This window comes from Argentina silus (genome assembly GCF_951799395.1).
Source record: "Argentina silus genome assembly, chromosome: Y".
Classification (NCBI taxonomy): domain Eukaryota; kingdom Metazoa; phylum Chordata; class Actinopteri; order Argentiniformes; family Argentinidae; genus Argentina; species Argentina silus.
In genome coordinates, this window is record NC_139654.1 from 38,354,766 (window position 1) to 38,368,934 (window position 14,169).

The 14,169-nt window shown below is 37.8% G+C and overlaps 1 pseudogene across 1 annotated transcript in view; it reads left to right on the top strand.

Annotated features, from left to right (window-relative positions):
- Positions 1–947: 947 nt before the first annotated feature.
- The window catches only part of LOC310824108 (cytochrome P450 3A27-like), a 194,952-nt pseudogene continuing 181,730 nt past the window's right edge, over positions 948–14,169 (top strand). Inside the window, exon 1 of the transcript in view lies at positions 948–962. The product of the transcript in view is annotated as a cytochrome P450 3A27-like (transcript). The remainder of the gene's footprint in view (positions 963–14,169) is intronic.

Consider the following 14,169-nt stretch of genomic DNA (forward strand, 5'->3'; position numbering starts at 1 on the left):
TTAGGAGTTTAGGTGCACAATGTTTCTAGTATGCTTTTCAGATTTTGACCATGCATGCGTACCTGCATACTGCTTATGTGAACCCCTCTTAATTTGTAATATTTATACTATATTGTATTGATATTGCAGACCTAAATCATTTTTTTTCACATTATAAAAAGTATCACATTAGCTTCAGTGATGACTTCTTTGCACTGGTGTTTTGTCTTGGAATATACTAGTATATATATATAGTAGTTTGTATAGTGCTATTTTTTTACAATCTTGTACCTTTAACATTTTTATGATAAGATAATATCATTGTGTGCTGTCCTGTAACATGGATATGTCATTAACACGAGTCGTCAGAGGTCCACAGGGTAGTATGTCAGAGTTTAAAAGCTTCACGCGACGACTATTTACCATGTTTTATTTCAGGTAATTAACCTTGGCAAAACATCCACCAGGAGGCATCGTTGAGGAGGAATTTGAATGGATATGCTTACAGTGTGTTTTCGAGGCCTTTTTGTGTTTACAAACATTGCCGCCTGATGAATTATGTGAAGAGTAGCTTTTGAGTTGTTGTTTCAATTTGGAAAAGGGCATATTATTGTCTGGTCGGAGAAATTATGTCCTTGGATAAACCTTAATTTTGAATAAATCAATCAACTCTTCATCAAATGTGAAGACATGAAATATATGTGGCAGTGTGTCTGCGAAATTGCATATTAATTAACTCATAGCGATATAATGTTTCTCAGTTGATTCCGCGCATTTCTATAGGCTATATGGACACAGCACGCTCACAAAGCAAAGAGCGCAGTTTGTGACATTAATTTTCCACTCTGGCACTGCAAGTTCACGTTGAACATATTTCACATGATTGAAATGAGAGCTTTTATGAATCAATCAAAAATGTTTACATGCCATTTACAATGATGAGAATAAATCTGAGAAGTCAAGGGATAATGTCGAACAGGCAGGTGAGGGACATTAAGCTGTCATGTTGACATGCTTTTATTCATATTATTCTGTAGGCTATAGCCTTATATATAAAACTCACATCTGTTAACAAATTACATTCACTGTTTTACTGCCCATATCCAACAAGTCATTTGTAGTTGCCTACTGTCTGTATTTGGCTGTTCTTTTTCGACCCTGTCCATCATATCATGTATCATAATTGGCTACAAACTATGTGTGCTTCCTTGAGCTCCGTTTACAACAAGCTCAAATCGTTTCCCAAACAAAACAAATGTGTGACAATTTATCTAGCCACTAGACAGTCTTTGAGAGACACAATTTGAATGCTGAGTACAGTAATGTTCTTCATTTAACAAATTCTGTTAGTTCATAGAAGATTGACATGCAAACATTGATTTTACTGTAGGCAAAATTATGCATATTTTAGAAAACAGGTAATCAATTCCATTTTACATCACGGAAATAATAAAATGGTTGTGTTCATTTATGGATTTCAAATTATTTTTAGGTTACCCAGCTTGGAAGCATGGGTTTTAGGAGTAGTCTAACCAGTGTGATATCAAAGCGCAAGTTGCTATCGGTATATTAAGGAGTGAGCTAAGACAGAAAGACTTGTGTTCTCTATGACAACTGCATCGTAATATGGCAACATACGTGGGCTAACATTAGACAGATCACAGAAGCATGACAAACATCTCTGCTGCCATAAGTGGGGCAATCAGGATGATGGGGGTTCTGTAATTTATACTGACAGAACAAACTGTCTTTTAAAATTTCGGTGATGGGCACGGGATTACAAAATAGGGGGGGAAGGTGTGGAGTGGGGGAAGGTGAGCGAATTTGTCTGTTGGAAAATTCATACAGTCGCCATACGTTCGCAACAAAGTAATGTCTGCTAGTTGAGAGAGCCATCCGCTTGGCCAGCTCGCAAGTTTCTTTCCATGTAATGTTAGGGAGGCCTACTGCAATCCCTTACTGTTAGCTGGTTTAGGCAGCTAGCGGTGGTGCATCTCTCTGCTGTTTGACTAGTCAAAAAGTATAAAAAATTAACTTCAACTGTCAATAGTGGATTTGTCAGTTATCAATGGCTGGTACATTTTTATTTAATATCCGCCAAATATTAAATCATGATGCCAGTTATGATAAATGTTTGAAATGTAGTATCTTTGAGTATTATGAAAAGCGCTATACAAAATAATTGCATTATTATTATTATTATTGTTATTGTTATTATTATTATTACATTGAGTGGACGAGAGAAGGCTGCCCTTGCTGAAAATTCACATAGTATTATGATGTTTTTAATGATAACAACTGTTTCAACAACAATTTTTCTATCCAGTCTCAATCCCACTGAAACCCAAAATCTTTACTCCTGTCTGGCATGAAAATCCCTAACTTCATTATTAAAGTCGACTCAGGCTTATTCATGTCAGATTGCGCTAAAACTTGTCTGTGCTGAAAGAGAATGTGTGACAATGTTATGAGTGGATAGGAGTTTGTCCCATTGCTTGGTCCTCATTAAAATAACCTGATATTTTAACCATTTCGACTCTGTAATTCATGAGCTGCTAAAAAAACATCCTTCAAAGCTCTTGTCACCGCCTTGTGGTGGCTTTCGGCAGCACTTCAAACCTTGTGTCTCCTCCAGCAGCGCCATTGAGGTAGACCACCGCTGGGATAGTGGCGTGAACCGATTAACCACTGGCCCACTGTATAATAAAATAAGTCATTGTGAAACCCATGTCCCACTCCTTCCCTGACTTACCCTGTTTTTAACATAATACCGTTGTTACAATTTCAAAATGGTCCTTACAATGGCCAAAATGGCCCACCCAAAATGTGGTCCTCTGTGGCTCAGTTGGTAGAGCATGGTGCTAACAATGCTTAGGTTGTGGGTTTGATTCCTGCTGGGACCATATATACTGAAATGTATGCACTCACTGCAATGTAAGTCGCTTTTGGATAAAAGCGTCAGCTAAATGGCACTGTTATGAACAGTTTACCCATTTCAGCCTATTAGACCTTATTGTTCCCCACCTGTGTGTGTACAGTATATGGGCTACAGAAAAGGGCACGAGATCCATGCGCGTGGAGATGGACAAATTTATCACGATTACAGACATTTGGAACACTTTTGCATATAACTCAATTGCTTGTTATAACCAAGCAGAAAACATCAATATTTGTTTTGAATGTGGTTTGCATGGTGGAGTATAAGAGCTGCTGGATTTGTCTGTGGACAGACACATTTGCGTAAAGGCGCATAGCCAATGAAAGAAGAAGCGATTTTGTTCTTTTTTTTACACTAGCAAATTGTACAAACCTTCTTGCACATGTCATTATTGCTTCAGATTTGTGTTCTGCTTTACTTGTTATCTGCTTTACTTGATTTTTTGGTATGCTACTCCTCCTACAGCGTTCAAGCTATTTAGACTAATCAAACTTTAAAACGTGCGGAGAGGTATTTTAAAGTCATGATATTTATTCCGATTCCGAACCCTAGCACATATTCCTGACCAATCAGCGGGTAATGCCGCCATTAGCCTTCCTTCTCCACATACCCAATAGTAATCTGCCACTGGCTCATTCTGGCTAAGATATATATCTGTAGCCCTATGGAAATTAGGCCTAACTATTAAAAGTTCATTAATTAATAAATAGTATATATAGAATAAGTTCATTAATAGAATACATAGGACTAAAAAGGGTAAAACTATTACTATGTTTGGTATTGGATATTGTGCAAAATGAATAGAGTTTCATGGGTTAAGTTCATGTGTTGAATTATTTACATGATGTGAAATGTATTTTGTTTTATTCTATACTATGTTCACAATGCTGGCAATATTGTAAAAGAATTTACTTTTGATTTCTGTGAGAAAATATTCAAATATAACGTTTGTGCATTTTGTTTATTTTCATAAGCCAATGAAAAAGTGAGTTGGAGGTCAGGTGTGAGGTGGAGGAGAAGGAGACGTGAGTTGGGAGAAGGCGAAGAAAGAGAACGGATGTAATATACTGCTGGCTGTGAAATCTAATAGTGTGGAAATAGGTAGCCCACTTATTTCTTGTTTCGAACAAGGTAATGCGAGTACACAACCCGTGAACTCTACAAAGTACTACGTTCGGCGTATGACCTGTTTAGGAACACTTTCTCTGTAGAGGAGTAACCGTTCCGACGGTCAACCAACTGGATTAGCCTAGCCTAGCTCAGAAGTGAGATAGCTAGTTTTTCCTTCGGAGGCTTATGGGCTGTGTGTTCGACCAACAAGGGAGTTCCAAACGTCGATAGCCACCGGGAGAGACAGTAGTACCAAAGAGTCCTGCCGTTGGAGAGAACTACCCAGGTTGCCGAGAGAGGAGCTTCGCGAGGCTGCCGGCTTACGGAACTGGGAGTTTGGTTTTTGTCGTCTAGCTCGTGAGAGTGAAGGAGCCGCCATTTTAGGTGAGCTACAACGCACGCAAGCTACACACGCCAGGCCTGCAACGCACTGGACTTTGGTATTGTTCTCGTAGTTATCATTGCCGGCTTTAGAATAGGTTTTATTTCTTTTCATTGAGGTTTACAGTGTTTACCATTTACATTTGGATATTTGTGTGTGCACGTTAAGTGTTACTGTATTTCATTTCATGCAATCTATTTTGGGGATTTAATATCAGTGAAAGAAGACTGATTTGAATAAAGTAACAAAAGACATGTAATTGCTGGGACTGTGTTAATGTGAACAGACAAAGTAAAAATACAATAATAGTTAGAGATAACATTTTATTTAAAGAATTCAGGTTAGCCACCCCTATTAATTGCTCAGACCAGCAAAGGGGCGCTACACTTATATATACAGTGCCCTCCCATTAAGTATTGGAGAGAGGAAGCATTTGTCTTCTTTTAGTATTCTATACTCCAACAGTTTGGATTTGAAACATTAATTCAATGTTTAATTTTTTAAGATTGGTTTGACCATTTAGAAATGACAACCCTTTTATGCATAGTCCCCCTATTTCAGGGCACCAAAAGTATTAATTGGCTTGACAGGTGTTTCTGGTTAGTCAGGTGTGTTCCGTCACATAATTTGTGCAGGCATAAGAGAGCTGTCAATGTCTAGTCTTGATTCTCGGCTTGCATTTGTCTTTGAAGTCTGCTATTGCTGTCTGTCAACATGAGGACCAAAGAGACGTCAATGAAAAAATCTGTAAACATAGCCAAAACCTTAGACTTACCATAATCAACAGTTTGTAACTTCATTAACAAAGAATGAAAGCACTGGTGAGCTCAGCAATTGCAAGATTTTCAGCATACCACCTAATCTGTGAGCCATGGTGCTATGGTTTGGGCATGTATAGCTGCCACAAGAACTGGCTAACTTGTCTTAATTGATGGTGTTACAACAGCAGCAGAATGTATTCTGAAGTGTAAAGAAACATATTGTCTGCTCGAGTACAAACAAATGGCTCTAAAATTCATTGGATGGCACTTCATCATACAGTAAGACAATGACCCCAAACATACTGCCATAGCAAATAGGGAGGTCTTCAGGGCCAAAAAGCGGAAAGTTCTTGACTGGCCAAGTAAATCTTCAGATTTAAATCCAATTGAATATTTATTGGACATTATATGATTTTTCCAATACTTTTGAAGCCCTGAAATAGGGGGACTATGTTTAAATTGAATTAAAGCTGAGAATCTCTACTTTGACCGTAGTAGTAGTAATTGTTTGATTTAAAATCCAAACTGTTGTATAAAAACTGGAATATAGAGCTAAAAGAAGACAAAATGCTTCCTCCTTCCAATACTTATGGAGGGCACTGTATATACTTATTTAAATGAAGCCCACATATTTGGGTAGGTTGGGAGCCAGTTTGAAGTCATGATAAACGGGAGAATGAGAGGCGCATAGTTTGTCTGTCTGCCTATACTGTTCGAATCACGCCTAGTACTCAGTGCCATGGGGAAAATGTGCTTACAGAAAAGTTTTGTTTCCAAAATAAGATTTTCTCTCCTGTCCCATCCCGTCTCTTGCTATCGAGGGGTTGTTGCCTCTTGAAGGCCATGTTGTTGTGTTTATTTGATTCATTAGGAGCCCAGGGATAGTATTCAAGCATCAATCAATGTATATTATTTTTGTAAACCGAAGGAGCTATTGGTCATCTGTCCTACAGAGTCTGGCGTCCAGTTAACCCACATTACGTGCCCTATAAAGCTTTGATGATTTACATGACTGATTCTTTGATTTGTGTGGATGTAGTGATTTAACCTTGCTTTAATAGCATTATTTGAAATCAGCCCACAGTTTTGGGTAATATGGTAGTCATGATGAGAGCACTGTTTGTGTGAGGGACATTACTATATTCGTAGCCCATGGCTCAGCCTGTTTAATTCAGTATCAACCTTGCTTTATTTTAACATTAGGTCTACTTGAGAGGAATCCCATTGAGCCTAAGCATTTCAGGGTTAGTTTGGAGTTGAGGTGATAGCTCGACCTCATCTGCACTCATCTGTCTTGTTCCTGGTGGTCATGGGACAGATCAAAAGTAGTCAGTAGTTTAGTCAGCACTTAAGAATCATTGGAATACCACATTTTGTATTTTAAAGAGCAAATAAAAGCTTACATATTGAATATAACTTATCGACAGATATAATTGGTGTAACTGTACAGTACAAATAACAAAGAAATTTCCTCCCTGTCCCATCATTTCTGCAGCTCGGCCTACTTTGTCAACAGAGAATTTCCTGCTGCTGGGGCCAATATGACACGAATTGACAGCAACCTGTACACTGCACCTGGCCGTGGAATTAGAATAATGTGCAATGTAAAGAATGCATGCATGATAGACGTAAACCAAAAGAAAAAAAAAAAATGCTTAGGATCACCGTGTGATATCAATCAGGATTATGGGCCAAAGATCTCTAATGAACTTTGTGTGCTCCCATGGCTTTAACAGACCTAGAGGTATCTACAATATAGAGCCAGTGTCAGAGCAGACTTCTATCCATTGGGGTCACTATCTTCATCACCAGCCAACTCTTTTGGATCAGCATCACTCCACCTCCCAGCTATTTTTAAGGCTCAATACAAACACAGCTTTTTGTTGGACGTTTTTTCGGTGGAATTATGAAATGCTCACATCAACCATATTAACTACTCAATTGTAACTCACAATTTATTGTGGTTCCAAATATTGGGAAATTACTACTGTATAAAGATCAGACAACTTTAAATAGTTGGATTATGGATCACTACTTTTTGTTATATACAGAGGTCTCATCAGTAATAGTCCTCTATTCTAATCCACCTGTCTGTTCACTGATGCTCTAGCTAGTCTGCCGGTGACCGTGCCACTTGGGATCGTCCATGTGCAAAGTATGCAGATGTTTAATGTGTGGTTAAGGATTCAAATTATGCCTTTGAGGCAACTGCAATGAAATTATTTGAACTTGATAGATAATGTAATTCAGAGTTCATACTGTGTGCTGTATTTCACCATAATTGCTTCGATTGCTCTTCCATTCATAAGTACCCATTGGGAGCTGAACTAGGCACTAGTAACTTATCAGTGAATAATGCAAGTCTACTGTTGACTTAAATGGAGGATTGATGTGAAATGATTGATGCAATAGGTTATGATTTGGCCCTCATTCATGAACTGATCTTAGCTATAATGGGGCTGCAGACAATCTCATTGCCCTCCTAGACTCAGGTCAAGTAGTAAACCACAGTACACTACTGAGGAGAATGGGTTATTATGATGGGTCAGTGTAATTCGCAATTATGATAGTGCTTTTCATGCTTTCGAAGGGGAGAGAAAGTTAGGTCAGAGAGAATGTCATGATGGGTGTGTGATAACAGCAATAGTCTACTAATGCTCTCTGTATTCTCAGAGAACAGATGGGGAGGGTCGTGCTTGTGCTTGACTGCCGAGGTTAATTGTTTATTTGCACCAGCGGCAATGGTCTGTTTAGATTACCGTTATCAGAGGGATTGAACACTCATTGGCCAAGACCTTTAGGAGCTTGGCTATCTCCAGGCACAGCACATTTCAGTACGTTTGAATGCTTGATGTTATTAGAGGCTCAGCATGACCCGCTGTCCTTAAAGCCACCAGAGGCACTGGCAGTGGTGACACAAACTGGGTGTATGAAGAGAACTTTTATTTTGGGTGAAGGGGATCTGATGGGTGTAACCATGGCACCCAGAGCCTCAGAGTAATGAGAAAATCTGATGAGTGGGACAGTGGGCAATTTGCTTGGCTCCTGCTGGTCAACTGCCCCTAGAGAATGAAAAACGTCCATTACAAGAGAATGAAAGGATGGAAAACCCATCAGCTTAGAATTGAAGGACCAACAACCTTCCACAACCTATTACAGGACCAAGTTTCACTTAAATCAATGATCTTTACCTTCTCCTAACACCCATTCTAGCCAACAGCCACAGTTTCTAGACAACACCACCACAGTATTCAAAGGGAGTTTTAATGGCCATGGCATCAGAGAAAGGCTCATAACTCTGCATGACAGTGTCGTATCTTCAAATGAGCACAGAAATCCAATTAATCTTGGTTACATCCACATGCAGCCCTCCCATCTCCACTAACTAAGGCAGGTGACTTTTTCATTCTGTTCTACCCTGCAGTGTGTTCTCATGACAACAGACAATACCACCCATTGCTTTGTTGGATTCAGCCTTGCAGGCTATTTAGCACACGGTCTTCTCCATCTATGTTTTATCATTATGAGTTATTAAACAATGGCATTTGGGTATATTTTTGTCAACTATTCAGTCAAAATATATTGATAATGAGTACTCGGATTAGTTGGATTAGTTCTCAGTTGATGTGAGCTGCATACACATCATACAGTATACAAACCATATTGTAGAAACCTGTTGCTCATATTCATAACAGAGAACTGTGTTATACATGTTAGCATTATAAAACGTAATGACTGACAATGACAGGTCTCATATCATGGATATAGTAAATTAAAGTATCTGTGCACTGAGAACTATGGTTTTATAAGCTTGTATTCCAACAAATCATACTTAAAACATGTTGTTAATTTCATCCCTCTCTTGTATTTGCTGCTATAGCATAAATGTGAGAAATAGTGAAAGTAAAAAATATAACCAAACTTGCATCTCAAAAGAATGGTTTGGAAATGCATTGCGGTTTGGAAATGCATGCTGATGCCACCTCAGCGTTGATTTAATAAAACGTCTCTGATTTTTTCAAGACTAGATTTACTGGGTACGGTATCTTGCTGGCTAGCATGATACATGTAGATGTAGGGTTACTTGTTACAGTAGATACTCTAAATTTGTGTTCACACTACAGGCCTTAACCTCTTAAGCCGGAATGTCCCAATCAATTTGATTATTGATTAATTTATCTCCTTGTCATGTGTAGTATGCTATTCTTAACTATGATCTGAGCATATCCATACAAAATTCAAGGTGTTACCTATCAAATGGCATCTTGCTTTTGCATCGGATCATCATATTGCTAATGTTATAAGCAGTGTAGTTTGTGTCTGGTTTATAGTTGTTTATAGAAACTAGTCAAATAGGGCATGGTTTTGCAAATCCATATTGGAATACTGACTGTTCAAACAATGTTTACAAATTGGATTTGTGTACATTTAGACAGTTTAGTCTTAAGCTGACATGGCTATGCTAGTTGCCATAATAACGACAGGACCCTGCGCAGTGTACCGTTGGTTGGAGGTGATCGTGCTTCCTCTAACTCAGAAGTTGTGGATGACAGCAGTGCCTGTCATGGAAGTTTCCCAGTTATAAGAAGAGCAAATAAATTTGGATTAGACCGTTCAGTTGCATGGCCAGATTTGTGTGGTTTTAAATATTTCTTTGCCTGTCCAGACTGCAGGGAGACAATCAGTTTTGATCGGATATGGGAAAAAATAGGATTTGAGTTATGTAGCTTCAACAACTGTTGAACAACAACTTCAACAGCTAGCTAACTTCAACAGCTTTGAACCAGGCCACGCCCCCGCAATCCTGGCATTAGTGGCCAGAGGAAAAATATGTGTGAACAAAAGCTGCTACTGTATCACTCATATTGCCATTTTATTTAGATACATTTTGGAGGGGAAATAGAAGCATTGCATATATACTTTAAGGATACGCACATATAGTTTAAATGTTGGCTTATGAATGGTTTCAGTGTTCCCTGACCCCTTAATAACAGAGTGTACTGCATAAGAAAGGCCAAGCTGCATGGGAAATCTTTATTTAAATCCATTACAAGGCTCTTGATGAAAATGAAACTGTTGAGATTGATCAGGCATGTACAGTACCATCTAATCAGGAATGTTACTAGATTTGTACAGTATTAAAGAGTGAGTTTTACAGTGCTTTCCAATATAAATTAATGAATGTGAACCATGATATGTAAAATCCAGTGAGAACCCCTGACCAGCAGAACATTGTGAGATGGTTTCTCGACTGTAGTATTAACTGAGTCAAAACTATGTCTGCTGAAATGTCTCACTCACAGCGAAAGGATTTAAACCCAAATTATTTACTCTCTCTCTGGACGGTGGATGGTATTAGGTAACAAAAGGACATTAAGCTATTTATTTGTGGTGCATGTGTCTGCTGAGGGGAGATGCTCTTGTAGTCAGAGTCGACAGACACTGGAAGAAACATATCTTTTGGACATGGGAATAAAATAAAAGGCACTAAGTGAAAATGAGGTCATTTTTCATCAAAATGGTGCACTTGGTTAAATTCATGTAACAGATACAAAGTGTGAACAATCAAAGTAGACTTTTCAAATCAAGTTCTTTACAAAGTGAGCAAAACATTTGTAGAGTTGGAGAGGACTGCCATTTACTGCAGTTTATCACATTTACAGTACTATTCATCTGTGTTTCTAGCTACTATTCGAATAACCTGGTCGAGACCGGACTTTCCCTAGTTTGTTTTTAGATGGAAATTATTCAAATAGGGCATTGTTTTTTAAATCCATATTGGAATACCGACTGTTCAAACAACATTTGTGGTTAGTATAAAGACCCAGTCTATCTAAAAAACTGGAGGCCCCTTACCCTACAATGTTGTAATGCAAAAATCCTGGTAAAATGTATAGCGCACAGAAAAGTTTTACAAAAGTCTTACCAGATATTATTCATCATGATCAGACAGGATTTTTGCATGGAAGATACATTGGAGATATACAACATATGACAATTACTTGAAATAATAGTACATTATGAAACATCAGAGAAACCAGGCCTTGTCTTCATAGTGGATTTCAAAAAGACCTTTGATAAAGTGCAATTAGAATTTATTTATAAATGCCCTATAAAGAATCTCTTATAAAATGAGTTAAAGTTATGTATAGCAACCCCAGGTGTAAATGAATGAATAATGGATATTTCTCAGAGAGTATTGAACTGTCGAGAGGTGTTAAACAAGGTTGTTTGTTGTCACCATATTTGTTTGTTATGGCCATCGAAATACTAGCAACTAAAATCAGATCCAATAATATGATCATAGGGTTAGATATTCAGGGCTTGAACACAAATGTGTCAATGTATGCGGATGATTCAAGCTTTTTCTTGAGTCCACAATCCAGATCACTGCTAGGTCTTATTGAGGACTAGGACAACTTCTCTAGTCTCTCTGGATTAAAACTTAATTATGAAAAATGTTCTATACTGTGTATTGGATTGCTGAAAGATACAATGTAAAAAATTATTCAGTGGTTTACTCAAAGTTTACTCAAAAACACAACCAACATATACTTAATGAAAATTAATGCACGTTTTTTCAATGATTTGTTAATTTAATTTTTCTTTTATGCCCAATAGCTCTCTCTCTCTCTCACTCTCTCTCTCTCTCTCTCTCACACACACACAAACAGTGTATTGCACTTATTTGATTTTGGAGAGTCAAGTTAGATTGGTTATTCATACAAATATTAACCATGTATTTGATTTGTTATTTTATTTATTTATAGACTGTTTTCAGGGTAAGGAACCATCAGAACTCATGTTGTACAATGACAAACTTGCCATTTGAATGTCAATTCAGCTGTTGTGAGAAAGTGATGTACAAAAGTGTTATGGTTTTTTTGTAAGCTAATGTGCAAAAATGTTGGTATTGTCTTCAGTACAGTTAGTCTTTTGCATGGGAGAAAATATTGTGTTTTGAGAAACCCCTTGCTTGATTTTGGAGAATGACGCAGGGTGAGGCAAAACACTTTGTTGTTCACAGAATTTCTAAATATGCTGTTGAATACATACAATTCATCCATGCAGATCTAAATGTAATTAATCTTATTGAAACTTATCTTGTTCTTGAATGCTGCTTTTATACATGACAAAATGCATTGCAACATAAAGCATTATCTTTGCAAATATATGTTTATTTGTTTGACAAAAGTTCCTGGTGTCCTGGTAATGAGTATTCTTAATGTGCATATACTGTAGAAATGAGGTGTAGAATCTACTTTTAAAAAATAAGGCAACAAGGTTACAGGCAATATTATTGAGTAGGTGTAATTTCCTATGTTTTTCAAGTTATTTAGAATTTACACAAATTAAGTAAATCCAGGGAAATAAGCATAGCCGTAAAAATGTGTTGGGTTTATTAAGTATGTGTGTTATATCAACTAATATGTATTCAAATTATCAGTGAATCCAACACATTTTTACGGTTATTCTTATTTCCCTGGACTTACTTTATTTGTGTAAATTCAAATAACTGCTGTTTTTACTCAAAAAACATTGGAAATTGCATCTAATATATAATATTATATTACGTGTGTAATTTGTTGTATTTTTTTTAAGTAGATTCAACACCACATTTTTTACAGTGTACAATGTTTTCATTACCATGCAGTTTACTGATAAAATGGGCTGATGGAGCAGTAGACATGTCACAAGACGAGTGGTTGCTCTACACCCAACCAGGGGGAATTACTTTTCCATTAGATCTCCTCCTCCCAGACAGCAGGTTCTTAAAGATCCTGACAAGTACACAAGCAGACAGAGCAAGTACCATTAATATATCTTTATTATAATTCACAATAACAAATAAGAGAAAAAAGAAACACAACTAAGTGTGTGACACTACAATCGCAAGGGGTAGACAACCTAAACTGGTTCTCTAGCAGATTACTAAGAGAAGCTCATCCTCTATTTAAAAATGGCCCTTTTCCTTTATGTAGATTAGAACATCTCATTTTTGGTACATTGAAAATTAAATACTGTACAACGTATCACCCTTCTTCTTCAAGCCACACAAAGCTGGTTACAATTTAAATGTTTGGGATTGAGTGAGTGGTGAAGCCTGTTCTCCAGTCTGAGTAAATTAGTTTAATCTTGTTTCTAGTCAGTGTGCTGTTAGTAGTTATTTGTTTTGCTGTGGCTATCCTGACTTAAGCCTGTTCTCCAGTCTGAGTAAATTAGTTTCATCTTGTTTCTAGTCAGAGTGCTGTTAGTAGTTGTTTGTTTTGCTGTGGCTATCCTGCCTTAAGCCTGTTCTCCAGTCTGAGTAAATTAGTTTAATCTAACCTTTAGCCTCTGCCCTGCGTCACACGCTCTATGACCATATTTACCATTCTTTATCCCTCTTTTGTACCTTTAGTGGTGCTTATATAGGTTCTAAGTGTCTTCGTCACAATAATAAAACATGAGTCAAGAACCTATCAGCATAATTTTAAGATGTCTATACACTCAGTATGGGTGCCACTTTGTATTTCATTCCTGTCCATAAACTTGCGTTTCCAGATGGCATCTGTTATCCATCAGTGTCTCTCCAGCCCACTGCTCTGATCCATCCAACCCCACCCTCCATCTCCTCGTCCCTCCATCCTCTCCCATGGCCTTCTCCCACAGCCATCCATCCCTCTTAGCACTGCACTGTCAGCTCAATGTAGGATCACACAGGGCTGTCACTCTAAAGGTCTGATCAAAGCAGGCTCTCCATAGCACTGGTTCCAGATGTTTTGTTTTTTTGGGCTTTTTTTTCAGATGTGCCACGCCAACAGCATACCTTCAGTTGAAGGCAGACCTTTGAGTTGCATGAGAATACCAACCCCCACTCATTCATAATGGATGGCCTCAAAATAATTACCAGCAGCCAGTGCAGGTCTCCTAGGCTCTCAGGAAAGATGCAGCAGGAGCCAAAGGGTAAGGATGAAAAACATAAATGATGGATTCTGTGGGAACAAATACAATGTGCA